Below are 16,543 nucleotides of genomic sequence, written 5' to 3'. Positions count from 1 at the left end.
CAGGTCTCTTTGCTGCCCTCAGTGTACCTCACAGCTGTGCCAAGGCTTTCAGTAGTATTCACACTCCTTAACCAGGAGCTCTTGCTTCTACAAAGGCACTCTCATGCTCTCTCTTTTTTTTAAAACCTAATCCCAGCTAGCTCCCTTACCCAATCACTCCAGACTGTGGCTTTGGTCAGGGTGACCCACTCCTGGATGCCCATGTGCCAGAGAGGTTTTTTTTGTCTTTTCATCCCCTGCCAAGGATAGTAGCATTTTATTTCCTTGAATGCAATGCTTATCTGTATTTTGGTCAAAATACCCCAAACTGACACAAAATTGAATAGCAAATCAGGGCTGGTCCATCCAGTCCATTCCCTTTGTTCATCAACAGGTGCCAGCAGAGAGCTATCCCCCTCTATCCCTAACATTGGGCCTCTGTCTAAAATTTTCATACAGTTCTGGACCACTCTTCTCCCTGTTCAGCAACAGATGTCAGTAGTGAGCTCACTGCTCTGTACAGCTCTTGGCTGGGAGAAAACATAAGCTGTGTAGGACTATGTCATTTCTGACAATTTTTTTTAATGGGAAAGACTCAACGTGTGTCATTTTGGCTTTCTCATTTTGTTTTGAAAACATAAAAGTATTTTGTTCCAATTTTGCTTTTTTCTTAATGATGCTTTGCTCTTGCTTTGCTATTAATTTAACCAAGTGTTTAATATAATTTACAGCACAGTATGTTTCATATATACCACATTTACTAATTTAATGTACAAGTTAATATGAAACAAGATGATAACGTGAGGGTTTCAACATGATCAACATGAAAATAGTCACTGGTTCTGATTTCTTTTGGAAATGCATTCTGTGGGACAATTTCTAAATTTCAGCTCTTCATTCCAATTCTGGGAGAAAATTATACTCCTCCTACCCCCAGCCCCACCTCAGTTTTGGATTTCCCCAAGAACAGAAATCCGAGGTTCTGATCAGTTCTCTGCCTTTAGGAATGGCTTTGGGCAAACTCTCAGGGACACTTTAGATCTGATGAGACTGAGTCAGGGGACAACATGTGGATGAGCCATCAGCTGAACCAAACATTCCAAAGGGGTTTTCTCTGGGCTTCTGTAACTCTTACAGTAATTTTACTTTCCGTTGTCTTGTAAAATCTAAGGATGGGCCCAAACATTTAAATTCTGAGGGTAAATTCTCTATTAGTGTATATCAGCATCATTTCTTGGACAGCTGTAGAGTGATGCTGATTTAAACCAGGGGAGGACATGGATAAGATCCAAGTCCAAGCTTTCTCCAGGTTTGGAGTTATTTAAATTTCAGATTCAAGATCAATCCAATTCAGACTTGGATCTAAAACCCTGCCAAAGATAGAAGGTAGCTTGCTAGGATCTGTGCTTCTGAGTCCACCCCATCTTGAGTATATATATTTAAAAAAAAAGCCAAACTATGCACTTTGTTAGGTTGATTGAAATCCCTATGGATCCAGGACAATGCTGTATATTTTGTACAAACAGCTGGGTCAACACACTGATAATACTGTTATTAAAAACAACAAATCCCTACTTGACTCGTATTAAGAAGCAGTGCAGGTAACATAATTCCCCTACACCCCTCTCCCCCAAAGGACCCTCTCCCTGATGTGAGTGAACATGAAACATTTTATGAAAGTGACATATGTCTAATTGGCTGAAAGGTAATATTCAAAAGAGCCACGCAGGCCCGCTGCTCCTCTCTGAGCTCAGGGACTGCAGCTGGCAGAGTGTTAAATCAGTTAACAGTTGGGCCCATTACTGTGCTGCTGCCACTGCCACTGCTGCTGCTGTTACTGGGGCTGTTGCTGAGTTTGGCTCAATGAGCTAGCTCTATAGTCAATGGAGAAGGCATCTCTATTGTGCACCTCAAAGCACGCTCACAGCCCCTGAAAGAGAAACAGGCCCCAAACTACTGGTGCAGATCATATGACAGGATTACTTGCTTGTTGCTCTTCTTTCTTTTTTTAAGGGCTTCTATTGGACTACAGGAAGGAATTATGTGAGGGGGAGACCATATTACATAGTGACAGCTGGAAAACTGGGGATTGCAGAATGTAACAGAGAGCTGGGTTCTCTTTGTGCTTCCAGCACATCTACCTAAAGCATCTTTTAATTAATTTGTGTAGAGTAGGGGTTCTCAGCCATCTTAGGCTTAAGGCACCCCTAGAAAGACATAAGACACCCCTGTTTGGGTTCAAGGCAACCCTCAGAAAATGCCAGTTCTTAGTTTTCACTCATTTTTTACTACTGAAAAATAATTGAGCAATTCTTGTTTCGCAAGGAACTCAGGAAGACCGCAACAGGTCAGAAATTATTTTAATACTCTAGATTCCTATTTTAAATCTCTGAATGTATCTTGTAAATCATATCTGCACATCTAACAGTGCTAACATTGCACGTCACTCCATGGGACCCTTGAAAGAATCTCAAGGCACCCTAGAGTACTGTGGCACCCTGATTGAGAATCACTAGTGTATAGGCTGATGTCCCATATGGAGCAAACCTTATTGCCACTGAAGTTCATGGCAAAATGCCTATTGACCTCATAGAGGCCAGGATTTTCTCACAAAAGCATGACAGCCATACATCACTGAGAATGTTTCTCTGTTTGGGGTGCTTAAATGTTTATTTTTTTAAAGGATTCAATTATCTAGTTTAAAACTGCATTTAAAAGTACTTCCTACTAACTTTGTCTTTAAAGTCCCCACCCTCACTAGTGATTCTGGCTGCTGTAAGCATTATTCCAATGAAGTCAATAGAGCATTGGTGGCTCATGAGCCACAGGTGGCTGCCTCTTAAATGTGCCTCTTGAAGAAAGAGGGGTAGATGAATAAAAGCATTCATTTTCTTTCTGTTTGTTTATTATTATCTGTTTCTGCTTGTCTTAAGTCTGTATTTATTATTTATTCTAAGGAGTCATTTAGCACCAAATTATTAGTTGAGCAGCAGAGCTATGCACAGATCACTGACTTTGGGGCATGGGCATCTTGAAAATTTTGTGCCCTGTAGATCTTGTCTGTGTTAAAGCTTTGGTTTCTGGATAAAATTTTAGGAAGTTTGGCCACCCCTACAAAAGAAAGATACTGATTTAAATCAGTTGAGGTTCTGGCCCCATAAATACAAATGCACTTTTTAAACTACATTGTGACTCGTGTCCAGCCAAATAACTGATATATAACCATGCAGGAGCTTTACACAACCAGTCTGGATGTCCTAGACTCTCATCTTTGCCTTGGAGGTTGAGAGAACATTTGTACAGGTTGACTTACAGTGCCTCAGATGGGCTGCAGTGAGAAGCGAACACTACCAACATGCACTGATGGGCACAAACATCATACTGCTATTGATCAAAGCAGTGAAGATATTGTCTAAAGCTTCAGTGCCACCTTAAATAAGTGGCTAATAGCTCCCTGACATGCCCAACTGAAACAAATTTCTGATAAAGAATATGTAAAGATATTACTGTAGGCTCTCCAAATTTTTGCAAATCTCTATTCAACACTTTGTTTTGTCTCCGTTCATTAACTCTATACTGTACTTTCTTCCAGAGGTTTTGCATTATTTAACATTTTAGCCAAAGGCAGAGGTCACCACAACTGTTTGATTGAGGTCTAATACATTACTCAAGAAGCCCTGACCATGCCATGGAAATTTTTTTGCTGTCAGTACTAACTTGAGAATCTTCTGACTGCATACATCTGTTCACATGCCAAAGTTTGCTTGATATTTTGGACCCAAGTGCTACCACAATTTTAACCTGGAACCACAAGTTGGTCCAGGTCTGTAAGCTCCTGAACAAATACAGGCTGTGTAGGATTCTTGGAGGGACAAATTAGCCTCCTTGACTCATTTATACCAAGACCCTTTTGAATACCAAGACCCTGCGTGGGCTAGTGTGAAGGGGCATCAAAGTGATGTCAAACTCCCTTAATGTAAATGAGCAACAACCCTATTGTCTCATAAAGTCCAGAAAAGCAAGTTCATAGCCCTGTGCCAAAACATTACTTTACTATTATTATCAGCACCTGAGATTATGTCAGTATGTGTCATATCTAATCTAATTTTAATATACAAATTATTAGTCTCTGAACACACAGTATTACTATTTAATATGCATTTAATATGATAAATTTGCATGGCACCTTCCTAGGATAAAAAGGACAGTTTCTCTCTTCTGAAAAATGTACATTCTAAGAGCCCTAAATTTGTCAAACAAGGAAAATCTGAAAGAAGGTAAGTGAGAAACAGACACTGAACAAGGTGTTTAGTGGTAAGGAAAGAAGGAAAGAGGAGTGGAGTTTAGAAATGAGCTACAGGAAAAAGTGACAAGATTTGTTAGGAGCTTGAAAGTGAGGGAAGAAAAAAGGCCAGTCAGATTTAAGGCCGAGATTACAAATATGATGGACAGGAAAGACAGTGGAGTTATTATTAATGATGAGGGGAAAGGAATGAATAGTATAAAAGAGGAGCTGAGAAGTTCACCAGTAGCCATGTGTAGACTGAGAATGTGATTAAATATCTCGAAGATATTGAGGAAAAAAAGCAATGCTGAACAGGCAAGGTGGAGAGAAAGACTGAAAGTCATCAGTGTAAAGGCTTTAGGAGAGATCATGGAAGCAAATAAGGTCATTTCCCGGTGCAAGAGTGCAGAGGAGAAAAGTGAAAGGATTGAGGAATACCAGAAGGAGATTTCAGAGGATCCGATTCTAGCAAGAGGTCCAAGGACATTCCTAGATTCATGAAGCTGAAGGCCAGAAAGGGGCCATTAGACCATCTGGTCTGACCTTCTGCCCTCTCACAGGCCAATAAATTTCACCCAGTATCCTCTACATGGGGCCTGTCTATACATTCATTAATGTGCAGTAGTTACTGCACATTTAATTTAGTGCTTGCTTAATGAAGTACTAACTAAATGTGCAGTAATAGAGTTACTGTGCAGTAGTGCCAGCACCAGGGTTTTTAGTGATGCTTACTAAGCAGTAGCCTAATACTATTGTGCAGTAGTGTATTAGCATGGTTTCTGCCCAGTATGCTCCTATGCAATGTTATTAGGCTACTGCATATTAAACTTCTTGCGTAGACATGCCCATGGACTCCAACAGTTATTTCAGGTTAATAGACATTTGTCTTCTCACATACAATATTAACACAACTAAAATATATAAATTTTAATCTACCCTCATGACATGGGCACTGGGTGGGGGCATGTGAAGAATGGCAATGTGGTGTAGTGCTAGGAAGGTGGGGCTGGAACCAAAGATCCCAGAGGCTCTCATTCCAGCTCTGATACCGACATTGCTTTTCTCGGGTTAGACAGATACAGCTGCCTTAGCTTCTCTACAGCTTTGCTCTGAGGACTCATTACTGCTTGTAGACAGAGCTGAGGGATGGAGGTTTTGCCTACGTACTATATTATGAATATTAGAATGGTTTGAAATCTGTCATGCTACAAACTAGCAAAAAAGTAAATACAGCAATAGAGGAATGATTATGTTTAGATCAGCGGTGCTCACCCTCTGGTCTGTAGGACATATCAGGTACACAAGGCTGTGATAGCCAACCCACATTGCTTCCCACAGGTCCAGAAATTTGGCACTGGGAGAGCAGTGGCAGTGTTAATTGTCACAGCTTTGGAAGCTTTTCCAGAGCTGTGACAATTAACACTGCCATTGCCCCCCTGTCACCAAATTTCTGAACCCACGGCAGGGGCACATGGGCTAGATGACACAGCCCCACATGCTAGACCATGCTGGTATGTGGGGTTGCTCTGCTACCGGATGGCATTCACAGACTGAACCTGTAAACCAAACACATTCTGGATCCGGATCACGGACCAACTCTGCCCACCAGATCCAACGCATGGAACAGCCACATGCCACTCATCTGATTTGGTCTGTGAGGCCAGAGGTTTGAGCACCACTGGTTTAGATACATTTAACCACCAAAATGGTGGTGAGCACCAGACTGCACTTCCCAAGACGAATGACTATACACCAGATGAGTTTCATTCACCGGAGAGGCTGTCTCCTCTAAGCCCTCACCTCATTTCAGAAATATCCCTGTAGCCTGTGGCCCTGCAACTCCTGGTTCTTCTTCAGGTTTAGAGCAAATGTACCAGTTCTTATGCAAGGATACTTAGGATTGATCTGTGCCCATCAAACCAGCTTTCTCAACAATGTCAGAAGTAAATGACACCAAATGTGGATGCTGTTGACAATCTGCACTCCTGGCTTTCAGAAAGCGTCTGTTCTTAGATCTTCGAAGCTAGCCTGTGATTTGCACAGTGCAGCAAGAATATCATATGAACATTAGCCACAGCCTTTTTACATTTGGCTGAAAACTTTTAACTTGAATTCTGACCGCAACCGTTTCACGCTGCAAGCTGACAGAGAAGGCTTGGGCAGGGTAACGTATGCTGCCCGTGGACTGCCATTCCAGAGCACAGATAAAAGTGAAACCTGAGCAGAAAATGTTTGTGGTGTCACTGGCAATCAAGGACTTCGTTGCCCCAGTAACAGGAACACTTCATCAGCTCAGCTAACAGATGGCCAGTGAGCAACAGGCAGCATATGTTCCAATAAGCACTGACATCAGCACAGATGGAGGGTGGGCAGGAGGCTGGCCCTGAAACATAACCTGACATTTCCTTCTCATTTGGTGCTGCATTGTTATAACTCACACAGGAAGATTAGCAGGGAAAAGTGAATAGCATTAGGGAATCTGCTCAAGAACCGATTACTAACACTTCACTGCAGTTTTAGATTTTTACTTAACCAGAGTGCAACATTGTTAACAACATTCAGCAGCACAAAGGCAAATGCAATGGGTTTTAACGACTGGGGCTTTATTTTCATCACAGGCAGGTTTTCCCAAGAACACTAATTAACAGGGATTGCCACCTTCTAGGTGTCTAGATCTCCAGTTCCACTGATTACTTCAGCTTTTTTTAAAAAACAGAATGCAACCAAAACCCCCACAGGATTAAATAAACTCCCACAACACATTGTAAGAAGGGCTATAACTTTACTGAGCACACAAATAAACTTAAAGATTGCTACAAAACACAAAAAGCTTACAGCCACAGGAAAAAAAAATCAGGCACATATTCCGGATGGTGAGAGCCCAAGCAAAGCTGGGATTTAAGTGGGACTAAAATCCGTGGCAATCAATCAGTAAATAACTTATAGGCAAGGATCCTATTTTATATTTAGGTTTTGATGCTCGGGTTAGCTGGAAGACATTTCAGAAGGCTCCGCATGACAGATAGAAAAGTGGTGACTAGGTGTACCTATAAAGGGGGTAGGTTTGCTACCAAAATACGAATAGGTGGCTATAATGTGTACAATAATAAACTGCTCATGCCCAGCAGCAGCCTTTTGTTATGTTGTCCTCACTTTAGAGCTCCTTTCTTCTACTAGCAGGGAAATTTTCACAGGCTTTTACTGCTAGTGGGGCTTGTATGTATATCCATCTTGTGTGCCAGTAGAAGGGACACTTCTATGAAACCAGTCTTCACCTATGGACTGCAAAACCTAAGGAAGCTGCTAAGTTGTCTTGGGATGGCCAGTCTCCACCTCTTGGTTCTAAACTCTTTTCTTTTTCTGAAGTGGACTGGCCAAGATATCTTCCACTGGTCTATCCCCCCCAATGCCACAAGAACCTTGTCTGAGGTTTTACTCAAGTCAATGGCAGAACTTGAATGAAACACCAGGCTAGGGCCCTTGCTTGAACTGAGACCTCACATAACAGCATTATAAGTAGAGTAAAAGTGTTTGGAGACTCCATTGAGAAGGGCCAGCTGGGAGTGGCTGGGTCATTTGTGATGTACTCAACTTATTAAAGAGATGCCACTCTCGAAGTGCCTGTCTTAGACTCTGGACTTATAATTTTTAATATTGCATTCTTATATCAAAATGTAAGCAACAGGGAGACATGGGCCAAACTGTTTAGGACTTCAAAGGTTAAAACAAATACGTTGAATGTCATCCAGAAACACAAAGGAATGTGGGGTCATGCTACAGGAAACCCTCCTGTTAGTTTTGGAGTCCTAGAATTCAAGTCATTCTTCCAGTCATTAGACATGCCGTATTCCTTTCCTCCAATGCAAATTTAACAATCGGTGGACAGTCACTAGCTAACGCAATGTGGAAATGCTCTGTCCAGTATTTCAGTTGCACCAATTCCTATACACTTAAAAGATGTGGCACATTAAGCACTTTGGTCAAATCCTCACTTGGTGTAAACCAGCTTCACTCTTTTGCCGTTAGTATAGCTATGGACAACAGCTGAGGATCCAGACTCATTTTCCTCCCAACTATAAAATCCAAGGGACAGATTTTTAATGACCAGATCAACATGATGTATTTGTTTATAAAACAGCTGAGGAGTGTACAAGCAGCAAAAGTATCAGTTAAACACATTCGGACCCTGGCCACATTATATTTGCAGGGCTACAGTCTGAGGAACTTTGTAGCGCTATAAAAATGTAGTATGACGTGCTAATATATTCAACTGCCTGGCTGAAGACTGACATTTTCTTCACTGGACAAAAGCAATCAGAACTGGTTTCTTCACTGGTGCACTCTCTAACCAGGAGGCAATAGGGTGCTGCTCTTTTGCTCCCTTTGCCCTACAGCAGAGAAGGGGAGAATAGCTGCCAGGACCAGCAGAGCTGCAACTCTGCCAGCACTAGCTGACAGCCTCTCCCTCTCTCCCCTTTGCCAGGCAAGGAGGGAAAGCTGCCCTGAGCCTCACCAAATGGATTTCTACTGCCTTGTGACTGCAAGCGTGGCATTTTCGCTTGATACTTAATTTTAAGACAAGGCCTTGTCTTCCCCATATTGAAGGAGGAAAACAACCTGGCCTTGGAATCAAATACATACAGTAGCTCTGCTGTTCTGTGCAGATAAGTAGTCCATGGACAGGAATGTACAAAGACATGTACCCTAAGCAGAACCTGAAGTGGTGCTGACTACTTCTGGTTTTGGAAGTCTGCATCCTGTATTTTGCTCCTTGAAAACTAGTCACTTTAAGCATATGATTGCAAAAAGATTTCCAGCCCCTCTCTTCACATTAGGCCTCTGGGTTATGTTTCGTTATAGTCACCCTTCTCAGCAGTGCCTGATCAAAAGTTAATCAATACAGGTATGGAGTAATGGCATGAAGATACCTTGCAAAACAGTACTACGATTTTACCATCATCATTCTTTGTAAAGAACAGACATGGAGGTTTGTTTGGGCGGGTACATTTTCATAACAATTTTGAAGCTTTATTTAAACAGAGGAGAGTCAGATGGGACCAACAAACACATAATTTTTAAGCACCTCTCTTCCCCACAATCCATTGCTTAATGTTTGGGCATATGCAGGCTTTTGGTTATCTAGAGAAAACTGCTAGTCACTATCTCTTTCTCTTGCTTTCCTGTCTCCATACCTTCCCACCCTGCTATGTCTCTTCTGGCACCAGTTTCCCTGAAGTTGTATTTCTATCTGTCTGATAATTGTTGCTGATATTTAGAGATTAGCCCAAAACAAATACTGTGATTGGGACAGCTTTATGATTTAAATCATTAGAGGGGTTCTGAAATCAAACTGGGGATCCTGATTTCCATTTCAGGGCTTGCAACTATCTCTGAAACTTTGAACCTGAGTCCAGGTTCATCCACATATACTTGAACTTCACCAGTGGTGAAAAAGCATGTGATCCAGACCAGTGTTTTAGATGTCTGGTCTTTTCTTTTTTGTGTGGGTATAATTGGCTGCCCAAGTCCATGAGAGAAGATGTGGGGGGAGGAGGGCACTCTTTCTTATGCTTCCATCTCAGAGTAGCATGGATCTATCTCCAGTGAATGCCATAAAACTAGGTCCATTACATAGTACAGCTGAGACTGAAATAGGAAAGACAGGAAATTCAAAGCTGTAGGTAGTTCTCACATCCACTTGAGTCCATAATCTCTTATTAGTGGAGCTTGAATTGAGCCAGTAGAGGTGGCACATCATCTCTACCAGTTCTGACCAACATCCATGAAACCCCTGTTATGTCAGTGCACTGTGGGACTTACTGAGGAACCTACCCTCCATCTTTCCACACAGATCACCAGAAGTGGCTTTATAGAAAATGCACACAATATTATGGAATCAAAAGGCGTGTTCTGGAAATCTGTTCTGAATACCCTACAGTCTCCCAAGACTTGTCAACATTTTACATTACCTTGGACAAGTCACTTTTCTTAGTAAAAGGGGAACAATTATACTGACTTCTTTTGTAACATGTTTTAAAATGCAGGGATGAAAACCACTATATCAAAACTAAGTATTTTTATAGGTCTTTTTAGAATGGACCCCTCCCTCCCAATGGTGTATAAAGGTGCTTTGACTTATGTTAGCTCAGTGAAACAGAAGAGCTCACTGAGTTCCTGACCCTATTGAATCAATTGTCTACTGACAGCCAAGAGAAGGGAATGCACAGAATTCAGTAGGTATGAAGGGGGTGTCTGTCCCCATTGAGCCTCTGGAGATAAGAAGGGAGGAATTACCACCTTCATCTGCCTAAGTAGCTGTCTCTTAAAACAAGAACGACAGCCATTACCTTCAACCAGCAGCATAGCAGGAACAAAGCAACAGTGAAAGGCACCTTGAAGCAAGATACCTTCTGAAGGGGCATGATCCTGCTATTGCCCCTACCCTCTATATCAAAGTGTCAAAAATCTGAACCCATCATCTGGCCCACAGTGGTGGCCCTGGGTCAGAACTGACCATGGACCAGCCCCATGTGACAGGCCTTGGACACGTATCACATGCAACACCTGTTCTGGGATCCACACCACACAGCCCCAGCCCTAGCCCCAGCCGGTCCAGGATCTGCAGTGTGCCCTTCTCCTGGTCTGCAGCATCCATTCCAGGCAGTCCAGGACTTGTGCTGCCTGTGATACCTATTTTGGCTGTTGCAATGGTAACTGCAGCAGGTTGTTTTGAGAAACTTGAATTAGAGGGATCTTTGTAATTACAATGATTTTGGGCACAGAGAGGTAATCTGAGGAGCTAACTGCTTTGTTTTTCTCTCCTCCCCATCTTGCCCCTCCCAGAAGTGGCCCCTTCTTTTTCTTCTTCCTTTGCCCTTTGTATCCTTCCTGCTGCTTTCTATTTGCTTCATGCAGTTCCTTCATAAAGCCACTGCTTATGAAAGCTTATGCTTCTCTGATTTAATCTATAAGGTATAAATCTACCTTGCCTTCTGCTTGACTTCAGAAGGACATGACTAACCACCTCTCTGTTCATGGAATTAGACCACAGGAACAGAAGCTGGTGATGGGGAGGTAAGGGCCTTGTTTGAAGCAGGATGTTAGCCAGGAAGCCTACATAGCCCTATTATAGATAAAATTTAAACAGGGCAACACATAGTTCAATGCTGCTGTACCTCAGGCCAAAATCCCTGCCAAGGCAGACAAAATCCTAGTTATCAAGAGGCAAATACAGGACATTGAAAAGTGGCTAAGGGGCTTCCTGAACTGTTGCTTGTGAGACTCTCAAAGCAGGGATAGAAAATACAGTAGGAAACCCTCTTCCAAGCAGTTCCTGAATCACTGATGGATTGCTGCAATAGCACTGCCACAACTCCAGCATTATAGTCTGATGTTTCCAGCAGTATGAGGGCTGAAATGGTAAAATCAAACCACTGTGTACACAAGGGCATTGTCAGAATTTACTGGGAGGCAGCACAAATGTAGCAGCACTGATAAAGCTCATGTACTATTAGGAATGTATTTGTGCACAGTCCTGGAGTGCATTACAAGCAATTGCAGGTGCCTGATCCAGCAACGGCAACTGTCCCCTTCTCCCCCCGCCCCTACTGTAGGCAGGACTTGTGAGCCTGAGAGAGATTGAATGCTTTGTAATGAAGGTATATTGTAACATTTCTCTCCAGGTGGCACTTTGTTACCAACGATTAGATCCTGATTGATCTTTGAAGGGCTAATTCTTATGTGGTTTGCAAGGGTCCTAGGAGGAGCAAGTGTTGAGTGGGGGTACTTTAAAAGTATTAGTGAGAAAAAGAATAGTGCTGTAAGAAATTTGCAATACAATGCCAGGGCCTCCTTTGCACCCCACGGTAATTTGTTCTTATTCCTGTTATTATCCCCTCGGGCACTAATGGTCACTTTATTAATTAGCTGAAAATTGCATTCTAGGTCAAATGGCAGTCTTTTTCTCCCCCCTCATTGTTGCAAATTGCTCCTGGTATGGTCCTGTCAATGGCAGTGTTTCTGCAAAATGGGAATGATCCTTTGCTTTTCAAGATAAAACTGATGGGCCAGCTGCACTTTCCAGGGCTGCAGAAGGGATTTCAGAATTTCTAAGCAGAGTACTTCTCCAGGTCTGCTTGTAAGCAGTCAGAATTAACAGAGCTCAGTGGCATTGTGAGGGGTTTGTAATCACAGGCTGATTCTGTTACTGTACCTGCTCTGTTTTTACTCGAATCAAGCTGGCTCCTAAGATGCAGCTCTTCAGTGCTTGTAAATCTTAGCCCCCACACCATGTTTCAGGAAAATGACTAGTCATTTTGGATAACCACCATGAGTTGCTTCAATGCCTGATTTTCCAAGAGGTGGTACTTAACAATTTATGAGGAATAAATCCCTTCTAAGTCACCTCAAGTGAGGTACCTACAATCACAAATGGTGTTAGAAAATGTTGGCTTGGGTGTCATTTTAAAGATTTGGGTATTATCCTTATAAATTAAGGGACATAGGTTTCAGGAAAAAAAATTGGGAATCTACTTATCTCTCAGAAGCATTTAATAAAGCAAAACACCCAATCAGTGTTTGGCCCATGCATTGAGCATAAAATTAGACCCACAGAGGCAAACATCAATGTGCTCTAGCAAAATGTTTTCCATTCATGATTTTCTGCTGCTTGTGCTAAATGCAATCTGTCATAACTATCTGCAATCCACCAGGGACCTGAATGCATGTTGGAAAGTATTGGCTCATTTCCCAGCTCTGCTACAGGAGAAAGGGTTAACATGGAATCAGAGCTTTACAGATAGCTACCCATCATGTGGAAAACATAGGTCCTATTTTCTATTTTCCATGTAATACTGGCCCCTTGGCCTCTTCTTCCATTATTTGCAGAATAATTGACACCTTTTAAAATTGATCCCTATGAATATGAATGAATGTACTGAAGTTCCAATTGCTTAATCTCCTTTTGCTGCAAGCTTGATCCGAAGCTCACTGGGCAGCTATACAGGTGCTCCAGAGTTGGGGGAGAGCTTTAATTAGAGCGGCTCTGAGAGCCACTCTAATTAAAACGCCTGCAGCATCATGTGTATTCAGCATCCTGTGCTTCAAAATGGTGGCTGGGGCACTTTAAAGCTCGTACAAAGAGCTTTAGTTAAAGCACCCCCACCCCCACTTTGAAATGTGGGGACACTGAATGCATGTGACAGAGGCTGCTGGAATGTGCTAATTAGCAGACTCCAGCAGACTCGATTAATCGAGTTTGCACTGATGTGCTAGTTAGCAGAGCTCCATCACGTGTATCAGTGCCCACTGATATCAAAGGACATTGAATGAGACCATAAAAGAACAGAGCTAGAGGAAAACAATCATCATCAGAAGAAAGAGGTACACATCGATAATATATTCTTATGAATAAGTCTGTAACCATAAGTCCTCCCAAGCCTAACAGCCCACTGAGCTGGTGTGGTTAAGGGAATTGCTACAGCCAGCGGTATACAAAGGAGCAATGTGAATAACATCACATCTGCCTACCTTTGACTACATCTCTCTGCCTTTAACTCTCCAGCCCAAGTGAACAAGCACTGATAACTAACTGGGTCACTTGGGGAGAAGCATTTAGTTTGAGCTTATGCCTCCCGGATGTACAAAAGACAGCAACACTGTTTGCCACCAAATCACCCTCTTCATAATCACAAATATTTTTCTATTCTCACAGCAGGTTTTATAAGACTAAAGGGTGGCTCATACAAGCACTTTTCTCTGTTTTTGATGCTACTCTTTATATGCTTGCAGCAACACTCAGGGCTTGTGAGAGAAATTTAGGGGCAGGATACATCTGGGTTGGGTGGGTTCCCCACCTGACATTTTGAAAACAGGAAATTGAATTATTAGATTTTTGGCCACCCCTGACCTTAGGGACCCAGAACTGTACCCTCTCACTCATTCCCCTCTCTCATAGACCCTGGCAACAGTTACTGCCCATCTTGATAGCGTGAAAGAAACTTCCACATAAAAACAAAAGCAACAGCAAAGCTCTCCATGGGTTACCTGAGCCTTTGGCATTTCTTTTTTATGAGGCGAGTACTCTTCTTGGAGGTAGGCTTATTTTTTCTGAGGATGGGAATATATAGGGTGTTCGAATAGCAAGTGTCACTTCTAGTAGAAAGGCTTTCTCAAAGAGGAATGCTTTGCAGCTTGCCTGAAGATGGTCAGACACTATGTTGGTCTTACTGCTATGTTCAGTAAGTAATATAATTATGTGACATTTTTCTGCATGACTATTAAGCCACGTAGATACAGCTTTATCACAGACGCTTCTCAAATTGTAAATAAACATAAGAGAACCTTACTATCCCAGAGTGGAATGCAGATCAGATGATAAAGAAAGGAATTAATGGGCGATTAAACCAGAAGGCAAGAATGAATATAAAAAGACACACTATCTCCATCTAAATCCTACTGCAGATGAGCTGCAGCTTAAATCACAAATTAAAATAAAAATATCCTTAGAATGTAAGCACAGAACTACCTGGGACTTCTGCCATAAAAACCTGGCATAAAAGGAGTTGGATCTGAGTTTAGATTCCTTCTTGGTTGCCCTAAGTTCAACCTTCAGTATTTGAATGGGATAAACAGCAGCAGTGTTTCATAGCAAAGTTTAAAAAATTAGGGCTGCTATCATCTAAACATGGACATCTTATGCATTGCCTATCCACCTACAACTTTATATTTAAAAATCCCAACTGTGGACAAGACTGCTCTTACATTCCAGTTTTGATCTCCTAGTAAAAGAGTCAAAAGGTCATTTCAGCAGTTGGATATCTGGTATCTGGATGATGACAGAGGGTACATCCAGGATCCAAAAGTGTTTGATCATTGGGCATTACCAAATAGCATGTATTTAAGCTGCTTTCTATGTTTTACATATTTCACAAGCCAAGGGGCATTTTCTTGTGTAGTCGAGCATAAAGAAATGCAGATCAATACATTTTAAATATCAACTTCAATGGAGTTCAAATGGCTGGCCTGGAAATGAAAAAGCAAATGTGTTCAATACTAACATATACATTTATTCAGTATTGGCATATGAAATTGATTTCTCTCATAATGGCCTTCATTTGGTCTGTTCCTTTGTGACTACTACCAGTAATAGTATTTTTTATAAGAAATCATACAATTAATGACTAACGGTTACACAAGGGCAGACTGGGATAACTGATGCACTATTAAAAAAAAAGAAGAAAAGTTAAATATACCTAAACATAGCTTGTAGCCCTACCCGCCTTGCCTCTCCTTTGTCTTAGATTATGTGCTCTTCAGGGACCATATCTTTGTATATTTGCAAAGTCCAAACACAGTAAGCTCACAATCTTGCTGTAGAGCAAATATATGTATATATTAAATAAATACATAAAGAGAAAATGAATTGTACTGATGTTTAAATACAACACCCTTTGCCTACTGATGGAAAATGTGACTTGAACATCATACCTATGTAGCCAGTTTGGTTAGGGACAGAAATTACACATAAGCTGGTTTAAGTGATCAGAAAGTGGTTAAAACCTGTAACAGAACAGAAGTTCTATGCACGTAAGCCACTTTCAAAATAGCCAAAATTTGTTTAAGATACATTTGGACCCCTTCCCCGCCCCTGCCCCCAGCCTGGTTTCCTCTGCTTGGCAGGGCTCGCATCCAGGATGGAGCTGCCGCCACCTTGATCCCTCTGTGTGTGTCCCCCCTGGTCTTGGGCCCATTTCACTTGCCTCCCTCCCCCGAATCTAGCCGTTAATCCTGGGCTACCCCATGTGAAACCCTGGGCCTAGTGGCCAGCAAGGTGTACTGGGATCACCCCCTGCCCGGAAGCAGGGCTCCGGGGGTCCTGGGCCATGCTGAGCCATAAGCAGGGGGGGAAAGCTGGGCAGACCCTGGCTGGGATCCCTGCAGGCCATGGTGGGGGTTTAATCCCCTCCCCAGTCATACTCAGCCTGTTGGAGCCTGGCCACACCCCCTCAGCTCAGCTTCCCTCCAGCCTGAAGGGAAGGAAGGGTTCACTTTAGCACCCCTCAGCTTCTAGCCTGAGCCACAGAAACCTATGTTTCTGGAATCAAAAGTGAATGTCTATTCACTTGCTGGTCAGTTCAATCTATACAGGTTAGACTAACCTGCAAAGATTGAATCAATTCAGGCTTGGGTTTTTTTAATGTCTTTACTTAGCTTTTATGAGTTCCTTCTATTACAATGTGATGGCTTAAAGCTGATTAAAGGACTGCTCTATCTCCCTAT

Source organism: Alligator mississippiensis, chromosome 1, assembly GCF_030867095.1.
Source record: "Alligator mississippiensis isolate rAllMis1 chromosome 1, rAllMis1, whole genome shotgun sequence".
NCBI classification, from domain to species: Eukaryota; Metazoa; Chordata; order Crocodylia; family Alligatoridae; genus Alligator; species Alligator mississippiensis.
The sequence above is the reverse complement of the archived record's forward strand: the minus strand, read 5'-3'. Positions refer to the sequence as shown.